The sequence below is a fragment of the Anser brachyrhynchus genome (assembly GCF_964034855.1).
Source record: "Anser brachyrhynchus genome assembly, chromosome: 7".
Classification (NCBI taxonomy): domain Eukaryota; kingdom Metazoa; phylum Chordata; class Aves; order Anseriformes; family Anatidae; genus Anser; species Anser brachyrhynchus.
The window spans coordinates 16,330,301-16,350,781 of record NC_137701.1 but is presented as its reverse complement, the minus strand read 5'-3'; the positions used below and the strand labels follow the sequence as shown (position 1 = coordinate 16,350,781).

The window sequence follows — 20,481 nt, the reverse complement described above, 5'->3', positions numbered from 1 at the left end:
ATCATGTAATGTTTATTTAACTAGCTTAGTCCTCTTTAAGTCAGGAGACACATCAATTCCAGATGCCAGTAGTTTAAAATTTTGTCTCAGTCTGAACTTTAAAGTATAAAATAACACCTAATCCTGTAACTTTTATCCTTTTCAACAAGGATAGATTGTGCTACTAAAACTGTGAATCTGACTCAGTGATTTTCAAATAAAAGACATAAACATGCGTTGTGCTTGGTTTTACCTTTCAGAAGTATTTATGTGAAAGTTAAAAACAGTGAATAAATAAAAATATTTGTTTTGAAAAAATATAGTGATTTTAAGTTACTTAGCACTTAATCAAATCTGAGTTTTGAATTTTCAAAAATCAAAAATAATTTCTGATTTGAAAGATTGTTTAAAAAAAATAAAAAACACCAACACCACATTGTCACATAGAATACATAGGTTATGTTAAATAAACCCTTTTGGAGAAATCTCTCATAAACATAGAAATCTATTAATCATTAAATTCATTGAAATAAATACTTTCAGAAGAAATCTGCAGTCCATTTCTCACATTTGATCATTTAGAATAAGTAAAAGGCCCTACAGAATCAGCAATGAAATATCTGATCTTCTTTTACAACCTGCATATTCTTCTGCTCTGCCATCACCCTATGCCACCTATGGAAAGGGTTGACATAGTGTCAATAAAAACTGTAAAGCTGTTTCAGTTTAATCCCATTTCAATTAAAAGTGTCACTAAAATTTTACAGAGTCCTTCCAATTTACTATTCATGGTTAAAGAAAGAGGTTTTTCTCACTTATCAAAATTTCAATACATACTTACTTGCTTTCTATATTCAGTCTTGAGCAAAAGGAAGCAATCCATATAAATGTAATAATGGGTGGTTCTTCACATTCTCTAATAAATACATGGTTAAGATCTTTTAAGCTGTACAACTATAGCTAGTAGAATATCTAAGCTTTCTGAATCTATTTTCCTTTTCAAAGAGAAAGAGGCTTGTAATGTGAGGTTTTATTTGGTAGAATAGATTAGATTTTCACAGCACTTTCTGTCCAAGGATATTGTGACATTTTATAAACAAGTTGAAAGTTACACACCAAATTTTTATCTGTTCTACAAATAGGAATACTGAGGAACATGAGAAGCTAATTGCCAAGGGTCATGGGAAATAGGACAATTCTCTTGGCTCACAGCCTTATTCTTTGCCACTCTGTGCCATGTGTTTCTCCTGTATGCTGAAAAAATAAATGAATAAATAAATAATAACACTAGCAGGGAGTTAGCTACATTGCCCAGAACTCAAGACACTATGATGACTGACTACTGAAAACTGCCTGCCTATCCAAACCTTTTTACATAAGGCTTAAAATGCTTCCTACATATTACTGTACTGGTGTTTACATTCCTGTTTTTCAACCACCTTTTTGCCATATTCTGATAAGTTATCTCTGTTCTCTGGTCATATTACTGTTCAGCCTTAAAAAAAAAAAAAAAAAAAAAAAAAAAAAAAAAAAGAGTGGTTTCAGAGGAATTGATTGTGCCAAACCTATTTCATTCTGTTGGACATGAGTAGTTGTGTCCGGAGTAGTTTTAGCCTTTCAGGCTTGAGATGGAAGATATATAAGCCTGCAAACTTAAAACTAGTGGGGTATAAATCTCTGCAATACACTGAAATATACTGTAAAATCCAGTAAACATGCTGGTTACTACTGTGCCTCAAAGGACAGTCTTTTCTTCCATTTTCAACATAGCAGGTCATTTTCACAGTCCTCTACAAAATAGTTTGCTGGTTTAAAACCTTGTGATTCTGAAGTCTTCAGAAACTGAAAGGATGAGTGGGAATGGGAGGACAGATCTTCTACAAAAAGTTTTTTTTCCTATTTTTTCTACTCACAAGGCACCAGATCTAGTGAGTTCTGATGAGTTCTAGTTCTAGTGAGTGAATTAGTACGACACTATTTTCTCCTGTTGTAGCTGATTCACCCAAGTGACAGCATCATCAAAACTCAGATAAAGCTTCATAACAGAAAGGTGGTTATAAAGCCTAACTTCCCTTGTTTTTAGATTTCACATTTAGAGATCTGGACACGGTTGCTGACATTAATATAAATTCAAGAGCAGAACAATAACAATCTCTTTCCCCATTTTGATGAACATGCCGCAAACTTAAGTTCATTTCCTGCTAACTCAGCAATGTGTAGAGATGACTTTTTGGAACCATTTTGTCTACTACTGGCTCTTTATAAGTTATTCTCAGCTCTCACTAAAGTGTAAAGGACTGGGAATCACAGGCTGGAAGGAACCTCTGTAGGTCCAACGTCCTTATAAAAGCACACTTAGCTGTGAGATCAGACTATATTTTATCCCTAGGCTAAAGGAAACTCATCAGAACATATCGTAACTGCTGCATTACAGTGGATCCATAATATCTTCAGGTAAGTCACTTATTCACTGAAGAGATTACAATATTAATTATGAAGAGAGAGAGAAGACTGAAATTTAGAGTAAGGTTCTTGATGATAATAACTCTTTCACCCCCCAAAAAAAGAGTTATTAATGCAAATTTCTTGTAATGAAATCAAGTATCAATGAACATAGAAAGTTGCATTAAAAAAAAAAAAAGTCATTTGTTTCTTTGACTTTGCTTATTAATGTTCTTTCTGTTCTTTAAAATGCAGTATTTCAGGTAATCCAAATTGGACAAATTTATTACTCAATGCAAAGAAATTTGAAGGCTATCAAATGCACAAGGCCATAATCTCATAAGAAATGCTAGTACATTTTTGTTCAATATATCTATAGTACTGAAAAATAAAATACGTAAGACACATATAGTGATTGATCTGTCATAAATCTATGAAGTCAGTCTTTCACTATATAAAAATTACCCTTATTTTATTTCCTAATTTTTAAATTAAAGACAGGTGATTCTAGAGTGCCAGGAACCATAATCAGTCTGACAAAAAAGTACTGATTTGCAGTTGCATCATGTTCAAAATGCTCATGAGGTGATACTTCAGTTCTCAACAAATGTATGGAGCTAATGATAACTCTACAGTACAGTAAAATTCAAATAACACTCATGAAAGCTGTGCTTATTTGAATATATTTGCAAATACAGGTCTAGAGAGTAGAGACCATCCTTGTTTTGAAGTGATGTTTAACTATGTAACTCAGTGCTGACTTTTTCACTAGTAAAATAAGCAAGGATAACAGGACATTTTTTTCATCTACAAATCATTTTATGGTTGGTATGCTTAAAAACACATTAATGCTTTAGCTTTTTTTTTTTTCTAAGTTTTGCGAAGGATGAGATAATTACTTCAGTATCATTAAATAGTAGATATCCTATTTTTTTTAATTCTCTTTTTAAATTTCTGTTACATAATGACTGAATTCCCACAGCTTAGCAAAGAGCAACATTAGAGCACAGTTATTCTATTTGCTTATCAAATACTTAAGCAGGTTACCATATTTTGGGTTACTTTCTAGATGTTCAGAGATGTATCAATGCTAAGATTTACTCTCATAACATAAGATGTTATGCAGAAATAAAATTGCTTTGAAAGCCACTGGGACAGAGGCCACATGATGTTACAAAACTTCTGGGAAAGGAAGAGCCTGTTTGCTGTTAAACGGGACAAACAGCTCTGCATCAGCAAATGAATGGATGGTGCTTCCCATGTACAATATTTACAGTATTTACAATTATTTACTACTCGCTTTAAAAACATTCTCAAAGCATACTTTTTTAAATATTTACTTTGATTTTAGTATGTACATGCCAACAATAGGAACCCCACTCAAAGGTACTAATGAAGAAACTCCAATTATTTAGCTATATTTTTCCTTAGAAAAGTCTCCAAAATGTATTGCAATCAAATCTTTTCCCCATCTATAAATAAACTCCACAGAACCAAATTGAAATATGTATCTTATTTCAAAAGATCTTGAAAAGCTTTTGTACCTAAGATATGATATTTCTCAGCTCATTTAAGAACTCCTGTGATGACTGCTTGTCCAAAATTCTCATCTGCTGTGCAGATGGAGGAAACTCCACCCACTGGCAATGGCAGAGGCCTATGAAGCCACTAGTGGAAGAAGTAGTTTCTCAAAACTATCAGAAGACTCCCACATGTCTTAGGAGGAACAGCTGAAATACTTACAAGCAAATCCCCCTTGCCTTATTTCCTCTTATTCAGTATGACCATATGATAAACACATTTTATGACCTGCTCTGTCAGAGGTCCATATTGTTTCATAGAGAAGTTCAAATGTTTGATTGCCAAATATACAACTCAAATTCATAACTGTTTTTTCTGATGTGTGAATTGGATCAGTTATCAGCAAACAAAAGACAGAATTAGTCCTTCAATCAGTAGGCTATTTAAGCATGTGTGTAACTCTAAGGTCATGACCAGTCCACTGCAGTCAGCTACTTCCATGTTCAAACTTCATAGGTTTGAATGTCAGAACAGATAGCTGAGCTTACCTATTCTGATGACTTGCATAAAATTGTACAGCTGCTGTTGGTCAAGCCAAGCAATGATCAACAATTTTTTCCAATCTGCTTCCCCCTGGTAGACTTTATGTAGAGATATCAGCAGATTTCTTGGTTACTTTATGGTCCTCCCGAGGCAGAGCACAGGACCACTGGATCTGTGGACCACAGGCTGCAAAGCACACGGCTGGAAGACAGGTGTACATACCTGATGGCACATCATGAGATCTCTAGAGAAAATGTTTTTTCATTGCCAATTCCTTTGCATACCAAAATTTTACCTCTGTACTCTCTCACTATATCCCCAAATAAAATGACACAAAAAAATAAGTTGCTTGACACATTAGGGCCTTAATTTTGAGAGCTACCCAATAAAAATCAATGGTGATTGATTTTAAATCCCCTTTTGAACTGAAAAATACTATGCTGTAACCATACGATATTAGAATGGATTATTCTGAATTTGAGGGAAACTATATGCAGATTATGAAATATTTAAAATTCTTCCAGTCTTTTTACACAACAATTTTGGAGGTTTTATTTCAAAAATTTCAATGTTTAAACTTCATTGATTTGTGCTTTATGGTGCAACAACATTTGCTTAATTGTTATGTTGCTATTTTCTTTTTTATTTCTACACAATAGCCAAGATTTCTTAACACAATGCTACACTACTTTCCAGAAAGAGAACTACTGCACTTCTCCCAGATGTTCATATCCTAGACTTCAGTAAGCCTGATGTATTCCCTTTGAAAAACACTTTTCACAACAATATGTCTACAAAAATATGCATATTATTCATCATGAAAAAGATGACAAAATTGGAGTTATTTAGCTAATGAGAGATTAAAAAATAATAATAATAAAAAAGAACAATACTGAATTACACTATTATTGCTATCCTTGGATTCCATGGGCTGCCTATTCTATACTCAACTAGACAATATCCTACAAAAACCTGATCAAAGTTGGCCTTGTATTGGAGGAGGGGGTGGCACAGAGAAGAACTCCAGAGGTCCCTTCTAGCATTCATTATTCTATATTTCTATGATAGGCAAACCAGGAAAGACCTTTAAAATACTCTTTCTTCATAACTATCAGATCAGTTGCTAAATTTTCCTTTATCAAACTGTAAAGGTACATTTACTGAAGGAAAAGTCACTATAATAATCTATAATAACTTGAATAAGCTTGGGATCTTGTAAGATATGAAACAGAGGCTTATCTTCTTGAATGAAGTCAAAGTAGTCTTAGCTACTGATAGCTAAGAGTATGAGTTAATCCTGAGTATTAAAAACAGTGGACCCCATTTAATCATACCAAGGCTCTTACTGACTTCTGCAGACTTTATAGAAAGAGATGTGAATTTTACTCAAAGCACAATAACTAGTAAGGCATATCTTAAATAACTGAGCCACCTGGCTATGCTGATGGTTAAATATCTTGGGTCTTTATTAGTTCTACATGTCAAATTAATCATATCTTCCTGCCTCAAGAACACTTGTCACTTCCCTTTCTTTTATGCCTTCTTCAGCCTTTCTAGTAAAATCTATTAATTAGTAGTGTAAGATCTTTTCAGAAACAACTAATGTTGTCTGCTTTTATTTTTGTTCTTGGTAACAACACAAACACATCCATAATGGGTCATGATAAAAAATCCTTCTATCTCAGTAACCAGTTTTGAAAACAGTAAAAAGCAGATGTCCAGGGAAGACAATGAGAGTACAAGTAGTGCACAGTGACACTGGATAATCTCCCAGACCGCACCCATGTGGGGATCAAGGACTCCCTGACACAGAGAAGGTTTCTATGTATCTAGAAATATATTATCTACCTTCTATGAAGCTTTTCAGTCTCATCCTGCACTCACATAAACTTGTGGTATCCACAGTGTCCTTTGGCAAGGAGTCCCTCAGTATAATGGTACGTTTTGTAAAGAATCATTAATTATTTACTTAAAAAAGGTCATGGCAATGACATTTCTGTTTCTTGATCATTTTGCTTCTTACTCCTGGTAATTCTTAACATATTCATAATTCACAAGTTGAAATCCTGTTGGCACTGTATGCAGCTGCAAAATCCTTGCTCTTTTTAACCCAGGATCACATATATAAGTCTTCAAAAGGTTTTATTTACAGACTACAGTACTGTGCATAATATATTCATGAGGTTGGGTGGGTTGGTTGGTTGGTTTTGTTTGTGTTTTTTTTGTTTGGTTGTTTGTTCGGTTGGTTGGTTGGTTTGGTTTGGTTTTGAATAGTTAGCTTTCAGAGAAAGGAATAAAACTCATTACATTATGCAAATGGATTCCTACCAGAAAATTTAAAGTTCTTTCCTACGATAAGTGAGTTAGAGTACTCCTAACAAAAGAAGCTTTTATTTTCTTTTGTCCTGTGTGTGTCAGGAACAACTTTTCCATAAAAACGTAGTTGCTGGTATAAGACTGCCTTTCATTTAGCCACAACCTTTATTCCCAAGATTGTTTCTTGTTATTTACTTTTCAGCTACCATCTTAAATAAATTATTTTGTTGTCCATATGGTCATTCTAGGACTCTTTAGGACTGTTGTCCTAAGCATTCCCTGCTCAGGGAATCCTTCAGCTCCATGCACTTTCAGTCAGATGAATCCAATCAAGTCAGAGGGTACTTTTTCTGTCTCCGAGAGGACTAGTGGCTCTATTGAGTCAAAATAAATCTCTTTGGAAAGATCTGAGTCAGAATCACAATACTTCGCATGAATTCTAGCTACTGAAAATGAGAACCAGAATCCAGTACTGTTACTTGTGAAAAAAAATAGGATATAGAGGGATCTAAATGAATAAATACAGACTTAATATATACATGGGTGAAAAAATCAAATGAAAAGGAGTGAAATCAATGGGGACAGGGGAACACAGGAGACTGGAACAAACTTTTTGATTATAGCAGAAGATATATACAGGATTTAATAGTTAATTAGAAACCATCAATATTACCTTTCAGTATGAGGAAAGAATATGGAGGAAAAGAAAGAATTTAATAGAATTTAGTGCAAAGGGCAGGGCAGGAAGGAATAATTGACTAAGGAGCGAGATAAATGTATACGTGTAGTAAGAACTGTTCAAAGACTTTAGACAGGGATTTGCATAAAACCCTTAGCTCATTCACTCAGGCACAGTAGGTCTGAGGACTATGAAGATGATGAATCCCACAGCACGTCTGCCTGAATTACTCTGGTGTTGGGATAATTAACTCCTCTGTGTGCTCTGAAGGACAGGCTTTAAAAGTTTCTTCTGGGCATTGAGATGATGTTCTAAAAGTAGCTATTAAAGGCAAGGTCTTAAATTTGCTGATTAACATGAATCTGCCAAGATACAAATAGATGTATCCAAATAGTTCCTTAAGTCCACCTCTACATTTAGAATGTGCTGATGATTGAAGTCACTCTCCATATTTGGAGTACTGCCTACTGTCAAGATCTTCAGACTTTCTTTCTTATTAAACACAATAATCATCATGAACAGATTTACATAGGAAATAAATTCATACATATCTAGATATGCGTATCTAGAAGGAATTAGGAAAAGAAAAATCACTGGAAACCTGTGAAAAGCAAATGTTAGAACAGAAAGAATTAAATCGTGATGATGGCAGCTATCAACCAGACAATTGAATTTATGGCTCCCCAGTAATTCAGAACATACTTTAAGAGAATAGCATGGTTATTAACTGGGGAATTATGGAACCATGAACAATTTAGTGTTTTAGGTTTAATAAAGACTGAACCAAGTAATCTCAATTGCTTTGTTTATGGAGCAGTACAACAAGTGAGTAGAGTAGAACACACATAACTGGATTTCCAGAAAGATTTGGACACTAGAATACTTGGAAATGTAATGCATATTGGCTCGCAAAGGAAGGTAGCTTTGAGAATTGAAAATTCTCATGAAAATGATAAACAGAATAACATCCAGATGATATATAGCTTTGCTAATATCTGGGACTGAAAACTTTTTTTCTTTCTTTCCTTATGATTTAATAATGGCAAAATGAAATTCTCTGATTTCAAGCCAGGTGAGAACAAAGAGGATTTAAAAGGAATTGCAAATGCACAGAAAACAACCTTATGAAAACAATCTCATAGCACTGGAGGCTATGCAAAATGTGAGAGAACATATTTTAATATCTAGTTCAAAGAGAGGTAAAAATAAGCATTGCTGAGATAAACTTAATGGGATCAACTATTCATGCTAGGATGTCACTAAAAAGTGCCTGTAATTCAGAGAAGTTTAACTACATCTTAGAAAAGAAAGAGGGATTTATTATCATATGACTTTGCTATAACTGGAATAAAGTTTTCCTATAGCCAAGCAAATCTATAGAAAATAGAAATTACTCAGAGAGTATTTGCCAGGAGATGGAAAGGGTCAATTAGAGAGGAAAGTTAAAAATAATTAAGTATAGATTGGTTCACATGTGACTGGACTGACAGCATCTAGAAATATTTTGAGATCATAAACAAAAAGTAGAATAGTTATTCAGTATGAGCTCTCATATTAATAGCCTGAAATTAAACATGGAAAAACTGAGGCTGAATATCAGGAAAGCTTCCTGGCAGTGAAACAAACTGGGCTCCCAAGGGAAACAATGGAATCTACATAGTTTTAAACTTTTAAAACTAGACTAGACAATAACACTCAATGTATTTGGGAGAGTATTTTTGCACTGGCAAAAGATATGGCTGCATGACTTGATACTGGTAGGTCATTGCCAACTCTGCTTTCCATAAGTCTGTGAAGATATGCATAACCCTCACAGCTGCAGAGTCAAGAAAATTATCTCTCTCTGTTTTCACAAACATTAGCAAAAATTGGAGATTGTCACACTTCCCAAGAAAAGACCTGACTTTGAAATATTTTTCTTCAGTTGTTCCAATGAAACTCACAAAAACAATTCAACCAATACATAGGGCAGAGCCTGATTTCATGTTTGTTGTGTGCTATGTTTTGCTCATTTATTAAGACAGAATAAAAATGTAAGATTTTTGGTGAAGTGAGATAGCCTATGTCCTGCTGATTTGCTGTACTAGTCTGTAAACTAACTTTGATGCCAAGTAGTACTGTTACATGTTTTGTGAGTTTAATTTGTTGTCGTGGAGACTACAGTTGGTCTATAGGTGTCTTTTTCTCATTTGCAAGCTAAAGAGATATTTTTAATAAAGGCAATGGGAAAATATTTTTACTTTAAAGTTTAACCATCCTGTTAAATATTTCCTCTTAATAATATGCCAAAACTTTTTAAAGCCTCTTGATACTCATTCCTTTCTGCACACATTGTTTTCTTTACAAACAGAACATTTTATGTTTAGTGCCAATTACTGCTCTTGTTTAACTTTCATATAAACCCGACTGACGTCAGCGAGAATGCACAGGTGTAACTGTCAGCAGAGCAGTAACTACAAGTTAGCTGTAATGAACTAAGCAGTACACTGTGTACTAATGTGCCAATAAACATAATGATTATCCAAATTAAGAATGTTCTAACAAGTTGCGTAGTTTATTGATACACCCTTGCAGACCATACTTTCCCAGTTTAGTCTTTGAGTTAACTGCTAAGAAACAAACTTACTTTGTGCTCCTTAAATGAGAAAACCAAAAAATGCCTGGAGCAGAGTTGTTCTGCTGTTATTTATGTCACAAAGAAACAAAAGTGAATGTTCATTTACTAGCTAATCTTTGTAACATGGAAACATTTTGCTTTCCAAAATTAGGTGGCTGAATCAGGGTTAGTTATAAAAACCTCCTGTTTGTTTGAGAAACAAATCTGAACTGGCAAAATATTTGAAGCAATATTCAGTAACTATCATGAAAGAGGATTACAGAAAAAAAAAACCAATCATGGAACAGGAATATTTATTCCTTAAAAAAAAAAAAAAAAAATAAAGTTTAATAAACAGCTTTTCATTCTGTAGACAATTAGAAGACAGACAGTTATTGCAATGCAGTAATTTTGTACCTTTTAAAACTGTTCTAATGAATTCTGACATTCTGAGATCACATTGCTGATGGAAAAAGTAACAGTGAGAAAGTGCTAATAAATCCAAGGAAAACATGATACTTAGTGAAACAGAAGGTTTGATGGCATTGTTGTTAAGGATGCCTTGTGGCTTTTACAGCTCTGTTTATATTTCCAACACACTATGCAAACTTTCTTCAGATAAAAAAAAACATGCAGTAATGGAACCAGAGGGGAATTGGCTATATTGTGAACAAGTATTCTGTGATACCTCCATTACAGGGTCATGTCCCCTGAACAGCTAAGCAATGTTGGGTTCATCTTCTGGATTTCTTTGGCAGTACAAGGTGCACCTCTCTGCAAAAGGCAGCATAAACTCAGACTGTTATTTAGGGGCGAAAGTAGAATTTAAATGGCACTGGGCCTACTACTGTCCCTAATTTCACTGCCAATTGGCATTATATTCTGTGATGTCAACATAATTAAATACATTATTTAAATGCACATTACTGATGCAGAAGTGATAAAGCATACCTACAGGGAATAATCCTTGAGATTAGTATATTATAGCCTTCACTATTAACAGTACAATGTTTCTATGTGAATTATTGACTATAACAGTGAATCTGCTATACCAGGGCTAAATTTTGCATCATTGCTTTACATAGAACAACCTTCTATCCATTCTGCCATACCTAACTGCATGTTATACCAAATGGTGTTAAAAGTGATTGATATCATACTCTGTTCTTGTCTGTCCACACACTCATTCTAGTTTCTCCAGAAGGGATCTGGCAGGGTGGTTGCAAGGTGAGTCAGTGATGAAAATTAAAAAACAGTCTGCAACCCTAGTAAACAAAGCAGAGACTGGCTTCCCCCAGCTCACCTGCCCAAACAGACTCAACCCTTGGCCACTGCTACATCCTGCTGTGCAAGGCAGGGAAAGAAATGTGCTACAGGGAGGATCTCAATGTAGTTTAGGTGTAGTGGGAAACTTTACTCTCAATAATACTGCAGAGCCTATTTCAGTGGTAGATAAAATGGTCTGTTTCTTACCAAAGCTATCCCTATGGCAGCATGGACCACATTTCTCTGAACATACCATGGCCTGAAGATGGTATGAAGCTCATTCAGCATCCTAGGAATTAACATGTGTGTATACAACAAAGGTCCCATGACTGCTGGGATCAAACCATTGTTTTCTTATTGGGAATTATGTTCCTTTTAAATTCATATGACAGCAAAAACCGAAGAAGCTGGGGGCTGTTTCTGGCTTTTGGGCCACCCAGTCTGATACTAATCATCTTCACCTTTGTCCATTATAACGACTTGTATACATCCATGTAAGTCCGTTTACTTCCCGCAACAGGTCCAAATTACTGTGGTTTTTCCTTCAGTTCTCCTTTACACAAAGACTCGGCAAGAAGACACTGACAAGTTTAGATGCAGTCAGAAAACATATCTTGAAAGGAAATGCACTCTTGGAAAGGCCTACTGCACAAGGTCATGCCCAGCATCAGAATGAGAAAACACTACATCAGCTGAGCAGTCTTTGTGATCTCAGTAGAGGAAAACCTTGACAGTGGATATTTTCAATGCTAATCCTGACATATTTCTTTTCTGTACCTATATTTGCAGAAGGATGGTTTAACTAAATATTTGAGCGTTGAGATGTACTCACATGCAAGACTGCCTCTGTGCATGCTGTAACTTAGATTAGCTATTAAGCCTTTCTGTTGGGGAAAAAAAAAAAAGCAACTGAGAAATATAATAGACAAAGTTGTGGCAAACAAGAAGCTGGTGAATGGCTAAACTATAAGGAAGAAAACCAATATTAACAGACTGTACAGAATTTTAATTAAGTAGAGCAATAATGGCTTAAAAGATAAACAGAAAGCTGATAAAAATCAGTGAGATCAAAGTAACAATTTCCACAAATAAATTAATACGATTTGTGGAAGAAAAAAAAAAAAACAGCAAAACCAGCTTGTAGTACTGATTTCTCCATAACATGTCTATTTTAATATATGTAGTATCCTAACCAAGTAACAATGACATATGCAGATGGTGTTTTGGAGCATTAGTAAACCTACAAGTAAATCTACCTTTTTATCTATTTTTTTTATCTTTCTCCTCTACCCTGGGAAAATTTCAAAACTGCTGACAGGCCCAGCATGGAAAATCACTACTTAATACAGTTTCCCATGCAACTATTTTCTTACCTGTGCATGCACTAATGATCAAACAGAGTTATTGCCCATATTTCTTTGAAGCGTGTTGCACAGCACTACAGGCACGTTGGTAATGTTATAGGAACTCTTTGCAATCTTTCAACCTTCCACAAGTAAATGTTAGTTTAAATTTAAAAAAAAAAATAAAAAAGAAGAATGCCAGTCCTCAGAAAACATTTTAGGTCAGAAAATATTAACTTTTTACATTTTTTAACGTAATTTTGCTTATAAAGTAGTGAAAGGTAGTTCTTACATTATCTCTTGATTGCATCTTTGGACACAAGCAATGTTTGCAGGGAAGACCTCAATAACAAACTGATCATTGAGCATTTCCTCCATGCTTAAGAAAGAAAAGGAAGCAACAAATAGAGTCTCAGGCACTTTTTCAGGACAATCAATTTTTAGGTCACAACCTCAACAAAAATATGATTTAGAGACAGTGGGCAGATCACACCCCACAACAGTTCATTCTTTTTTTTCCCTTGAGTATTCCTTGAAGGATACCTCAGCAATCAGCAGATTTTAATGAAATGATAATTCTACTAAAATGCTTCTTTGAACATACAAAATTAATGTTTTGTATCCCTTTTTCAGAACATATCAGAATCCTAAAATATTCTAGGCACACTAAAATCTGAATAATAAACACGATATAAAGATGGTGACGAACAGTCCAGGCTGCAAAGGCTTTGTGATTCTTCTTTAAAATATGCAGTTTCATGAAATGATATACATCAGTCTATCAAAACCTTTTTATAGAATGTGGTTTACTATTATTTTACTGGAAGGAAGGAAAATTAAATAATTTTTGAAAATCAAAAAAGAAACATGATCTGAACAAACTGTAGGCTGATCACCAGTTCTACCAGACAGAAAAGAATCCCCAGATTCCAGAACTAAAATGTCTTAAGTTCATATTCCTTTTCTATTATTGGATTTTTTTTTAAAAAGAAATCCAAGTTTCCCTTTTTCATCAGTCAGAAACTGTACTGAAGTAATTTTATAAATAATTCTTTTGTGTCGAGACAGCAAATGAGTGATTAACAGTTGTACTATGGCAGACACATTTTGCACAGATGATTATAGAGAGTTAACGGTCAAGAATAATAAGAGAGAAAAGGTTACAAAAGGAATTTTCCCATGAGCTTTTTGCTCCCTACATGCTATAAACCTTCTCATCTGAGAAAACTCAGATGGCCACATCATACCAAGAATTACCATGCAAAGTGGGGGTAGGATAACTAAGTAGCTTTGCCAAGCAATGACACTGTTCATGCACTTTTGTTCCTTTGATGATGGTACTGCATTCTCATAATAAAACAGATCTCAGCAGTTTTTTTGCAGTCACAAGAGACAGAACAAAGACCTTAACTAAAACAAACACTAACAGCAAAATCAAGTATTTCATCTTATTTTTCTGACTCATATACTCCCTGAGAATGCAAGATATTTCATTGTTTAGTGAAAGTCCCTGGATAAACGTAATGTCCTTCTTTCATTTCTCTTTAACAGCAAATTTCGTAATATCCTTTTTGGCAGGATCAGAACAGATTGTGGAAATAATTAATAGCACTGTTTTTTGTTTCACTTTGTTCTATTTATACAAAGGTTTTAAAAAAGTAGAGAAAAAGGGAGGAAAGTTTGCTTCTGCAACACATGTAACTACTGTTTTATGAAAGCTGTATATGTATATTTCTTTTTTTTTTTTCTTTTCACATTAATGTAAATAAAACCCAGAATGTGTAAAGGTTTTTGATTTACTTTACTGTGCAGATTCTTACTCAGCTTTATATAGCAGTTATAGTTTTAATTATTTTGACAAATTTGATTTTTTCCCCTGAGCTTCAGATCTGCAGGAAACAGGAATCTCACAGCAAAACTGCTAACTCAAGCACTCTGTAGAACAATGTGACTGTCTTGGAAAGTCCCTTCACATAGCTGTTCTGTAATTTCAAACCCATCCCATTCATCAGCACAGAGGACCTGAAGACAGGTGAAGACAGAGTCCTTTCCTGAGTTGGACAGAATCTCCTGGGGTCTGGGCAAGCAAGCAAAACTAGCAAGCCAATGCTGAGTCTATTACAACTCAAATTTAGTAGAAGGTCATTATATCAATTTGAGATAAAATTTCATTATGTCAGTAAAAGTTACAATGCAAATGAAAGAATATCCACTTTGTCACCTTTCAAGTGCCGGGGAACTGAACAACATCTCTAAAGTAAAATCTGAATTTTCAAATGGAAAGCAATATCTTTTGCCTAGCTTCAGAAATGGCTGTACTGTTTTGGCCAAAACCTTCAAATGATTTAAAAAAAAAAAAAGAAAAAAAGAAAAAGAAAAGAAAAGAAACAGCCTGGTAGAGCAAGCATGGAAATTTTCAATGTAGATTTAAGAAGATTATAAATGAATGAAACACATCTTTACAATCAAAGTATTGGGCAACTTTAGCCCAACTGCATTTTGCGATTTCCATTCCTTCTACACTACATTTTTATCTTTACAGTCATTATTTCCCACTTGAATTGTGTTACTGTCCAGAGGCCTGTCCACATGTGATAGTTTATTCTCCTTCTGAAATGCTCACTCTCCCCCATCTCCTGGCACTGTAGCTACTTACTACAGCACATGCTAAAAATACTGCATTAGCACTGAACAGAGCACAGTCATAGTATTTGGTTCCTATTAGGGCAGCAGATGGGACATCACTGGCTGTGACCTCCCATTCAAGGAATGGCATTCATGGGATATAAATTTGTTTAAAGTTAAGATATTTTTCCTTTCCCTTTAAGTATCATTTCCTCATGACTTGTTTTTCTGTGCTATTCCAGCTCATATTCAGATTAACAGTTTGTTTCTGGAAATGCTCTCCAGCCTGTTAAATTTTTATTGTGAAATGTTTTGACTAGAAGACAGAGCACTCGTCTCTAAAGCAGAATAGAGACAGCAGTCTGTATATCCCTTAAATGAGCCAAGGTTTTCCTGTCCACTTTAATCACAGTTAATCACAGCCAGAAATCATTCTAGTTTGCATAACGTTCCATGAATAGTGAAAAGCTACTTAATTATATCTATGGAGTACTTAAAACTCATGGATAAGAAACCATCAAGGAAAAGATAAACAGATAATACTTTAAATATAAGAAACTACTTTTTATACATTTCTTTACTTATTCACTTACCCCATCAAGAAACACTTTGTTTGAGGTCAGATGTTCTCAAAGATTTCCATATTGTGACTCTAACATAGCTAAGAAAAATGTTTCAAGGTGCCTCTCCCAAAAAGAGCAATAAAAAGGGGGGTATTTCTTTTTTTTTTTTTTTTTTTTTGAGAGGTATTCAAAAGAAAAAGAAAAAAAAAGTCTCTGAAAAGAAGGAACATACATTTTCCTAACCAACTCTACACATAACTCCCAAGTGAGATTATTTATTTCCAGTATGGCTTGATGTTTTATAAATTGAAATATAGCAATAAAAATAATCTATTATTCCCAATAATACATACTCATAAGGCTTAAATTCTAAAGATGTTCTAAAGGTCTCTATGGTTTCTTAATAAAGCTGCTTTACTACCATTACTTATTGTCAAGGACAGAAAGTTTTGTAGGAGTTGCTCAGGGGTAGTCTGTAACAGCTTATTTTGAAAGGAAATGTGGAATAGTCAGAAGGTCCTCACAGAAATGTCCTGTCAGCCTCCTCTGTTATAATGAGTATGGCTCTAACTGAGGTAATCCTAGAAGTCTCTGAGACTAAACAAGGGCTGAGCAAGCCCTCTATATGAATATATTTAATGCTTCGCTTTCTTTTTCGTTTTTTTTCTGTAGGTTCATTCTCTTCACTCATGGTCAACAGGGTACTTATTCCCATACCTAATTCGTGTTTTACCATGTGGCTATCCACATGTTTATAATCAAATATCTCTGAGTAATGCTCTGCCTGGGAACATTTCTTCAACTGCCTAGACTGAAGAAAAGTTTTAAAACCTCAGAGTTCCTATGTTTTCATTCTGAAAGCCTGTTGGTTCTCTTGTATCTGCTTCCTGGCATCTTATATCTGATTTCAGTATTAGATTCTAAAACATTTTTCAGCATCTTGAAAATCATTGTTCTACATTTCATTTTAAGGAAGTATTTTCAAAGAGCCTTAAAGAATGCTTTTTCTTTGCATATTTCCCACCTTTGAAAATCCTTTACTAATCATTCTCACTGCTCAACAGAAAAGTTGGGACCAAATGTCATAAATAAGTCAAATCCTCAGAGCAGAATATGGAAAGAACTGCTAAAAATTAGTAAGTGCATTTTACTCAAAATGAAGTGCACTTTCTAAGCCTGATTCATCGATTTCTAACTATAGCTTTTAATTTTTAGTCTTGGAGATTTATACCTTTTTATGCCTAAAAAACAACTTTATATTCCTACAGCTATAATTTTGTAGGTTTACGCTCAAATTAGGAACACATTTAACTGGAAGCCTTAAATACCAAAACTTCATTGATGAATTTTAAATTCCATGAAATGGACACTCCTTTTGGGCAACCTCTGCTATAAGATTCCAAGGAGGTAAAGTTCTTGTTGCTGAAACTGCATGACAGTAGTCAAGTTTAGTGACCACTTCAGAGAAAAGAGAAAGTAACAATTTTGCCTAACCTTAATTTACACTATTAAGATTGAACAAATTAAAACAAAAAAACAAACACCATAAAGTGCTCATTCTACTTTTGACAGCATGTGGATGAACTCCTTTACCTAGCTAGAGGTACAGAGAATTAAATCTAGATTTGTGAAGCTGCAACAATGGGCTTTATACTGTCAGACAGAGGTTTAGGACTGAAGACAGTTTTTCTTACCACTAATCATTGTTTGCATTTTTGCAAAAAGATATGTTAAACACAATGTGTTCCTGTTCAGATCTGATGTTTCACACATGGTCTTTCTTGATGTAATTTGGATATGTCTGGTCAGATACAGTTTTGGTAACACCTGAATGCTCTGGCTTTTCAGAAAAGAAAAAAAAAAGTGTAATTAATAGCCCTTGTAACAGCTGTTTATCACATTGCCAGAAACATTTCCTATGCATCCGTATCACTGATATCATTAATATCTGGTAACTGACATAATGGAGCAGTCTTATCCCATTGGTGTGAATATCAAACTACCTAGCATTTTACCTTACTTTATTAAGCCATGGGATAGTTTTCCATAGGAACTGGTATATAGGTTAGTTAAGTTCATTGAATAAGCCATTAAAATCATACACTACATACAAAAGCATCAGGTTAGTCCTGGTTACCTAGTAAGTCACTTTCCATGTAGGAATACCCAGTTTGCAGGATTCTGTCATTCAGAGAACCCGATCACCAAAAGATTAGTAGTTAAGGCAGTTAGAAATACAACTTTACTTTTCATGTTGCTGAGTTCCCTGCACATGGAGACTGCAGTAATGAAGGAAGGACTTCTTTACAGAAATACCCAGACCAACATGTTCAACATCTTCATTCATCACAGACAGAAAGCACCCTTAGCAAGTTTGCAGACAGTACAAAATTGGGAGTGTTTGATAAGACGGATGGTTGTGCTGCCCTTCAGTGGGAGCTTAAGAAGCTGGAAAAATGGGCAAATATGAATCTCATGAAGTTTATATCATAGGGAAAGGCAAAGACCTTTACCTGGGGATGAATACCCCCATGCACCAGTACAGACTGGAGACCAACTGGCTAGAAAGCAGTTTGACAGGAAAAAAAAAAATGGGAGTCCTGGTGGACAAGTTGAACATCATACAGTGCCGTACACTTATGGTAAAGAAGACCGACAACCTTCTAGGCTGCGTTAGGAGAAGCAAGCATTGGCAGCAGCTTGGAAGTGATCCTTCCTCCCTACTCAGCCATGGTGAGACATACCTGGAGTGTTATGTCCAGTTCTGGGCTCCCCAGTACACAGAGGCATGGACATACTGGAGTGAGTTCAGCAATGGGACACAGAGATGATTAAAGGACTGAAGCACCTGTTGCACAGAGATTGAGAGCCTACCTAAGATATTTCTGACAACATGTTCCCAATTGCCTCTTGATGGTGGAGATCTGACTCTGATATCATTATATGAAAATCCTTAAGCTAAATTATAAAGCTTTATTATTATTTTTTCAGTAAAAACTGTAATCCTTAAAGAACTCTCTCTCACACTGATGAATGACTGATGCTTGTTACAATGGATGTGAGAAAATACTGAATCAGCACAAAGTGCCTTCAGTGATGTTATGTTTACAAGCTGAGCATAATTAATTAAGATCTTAAAATTTCCTCAGGCCCTAATGAAATTAGTCTGTAAAGGGGGTCCAGGAATCCTTTGTTGGAGTGTATAGAAAAATTACAGTTGGACTTTTACATATGGAAGAGATTAAAGCTACTGCTGTTCTGACTTTTTGCTCACTGCTTGTAACAGCAGAAAGTCCAGCAGAGGCAAGTAAAGAACTGTTCACGTGAAGGCCCAAACTAATGGCAATCTACTCTCTTGGAGACTGGCAGTAAAGGATCTGCTGCTTGCCAAAGGAATTTGGCCATGTCCAACAATTCTTCATTGATGGGTAAAGCCATCCATCTAGGCACAGATGTGTGCAATACATTCAACACTGTAAGGATTTTCCTGGATTGCTTCCACATAGATGTCAGGCAACTTTTCTCATAAGATCTTGGAAGGATTTGTAATCATCTGGGATAAAAGAGCATGATTAAAGGATGTCTGGCTCGGCTGGTGATGACAAATATACTGGCATCTGCTATTCCTCCTCCTGAAAATTCCCTTCCAAGGGAACCAGATCAGTAACAGTCTGAGCAATAGGAGGAATAAATATATCTTTCATGGTCTTTGTGGTGAAACCTTATGGAGTTTTGAGATACCCCATGGTGGTACCAAAAAGAGGTATCACTTGAGGAGCTGAGGCCCAGGCAGAAGGATCCCTGTAAGAAGGAAATTAAGAATGTCTGGTGTAGGGAACTACAGAGAGACAAGATCCATGTGGTTTGGAGTAGAAAGTCTCTCTGCTGCCTTGAAAATCTGATGAGGAAGAAGAACATTTCTTTTGAAAATGGTACAGCATTGTGATGATATCTAGATCCTTTGGAAGGTGCCAAGAGAGGCACTAAAACTAAAACTAAAACATGGGAGAGTCCAATAACAGTGTGTAACAAATCTCTGTTCTGCGCCACATACTGTTAGAAGGCTGTTTAATAAATAAGTTTAATTAGAATTATCCATTGATAAGTTTTTTTTTAACTAAAAAATTAATTTTAATTGCGATTTTAATTACTAAAACCTGACAAAAAGATTCATATAATTGAAATGATAGTCATTGAGCTAAGTTAAAATGTAGTTATTTAACTCAGTGATAAAGACATTAGCCCATGAGCCATAAAATTGGAATTGGTTTTTTCCTAGTGGATATTTAATACAAAGTGGTAAAATATAAAAAGAAGACACTATGAAGCCAAACCCAAAATACCTTCTGATCCACAGACTATGTTTTTATTTCAGGTTAAATAGTTCATTTTGAACTAAGTGATATTTGCTTCATTTTGTTTGAGTGACTGAATCTCATAAATCTCACCATTTTTGTTGAGCCCTTAAATAAACAGATACATATACATGTACACATGTATCATAACGGATAAGCAGCCAAACATGAGTTATTTTAGTATTATAGCAAAAAAGAGCAAATTCCAGATTGAGATGCTTAACAAGGGAATCCTAAGTAGACGTAGAAGTGA

General features: G+C 34.9%; 1 protein-coding gene across 15 annotated transcripts in view; it reads right to left on the bottom strand.

Annotated features, from left to right (window-relative positions):
• Positions 1-20,481, bottom strand: part of PDE1A (phosphodiesterase 1A) — a 183,690-nt gene that overhangs the window by 81,401 nt on the left and 81,808 nt on the right. Inside the window, exon 1 of one of the 15 annotated variants that reach the window (XM_080600437.1) lies at positions 821-20,473. The exons of the other annotated variants lie outside the window; for them this stretch is intronic. The gene's annotated coding sequence lies outside the window, so the exon portion shown is untranslated. Of the gene's footprint in view, positions 1-820; positions 20,474-20,481 lie in introns of those variants that run through there. 15 annotated transcript variants of the gene reach the window in all.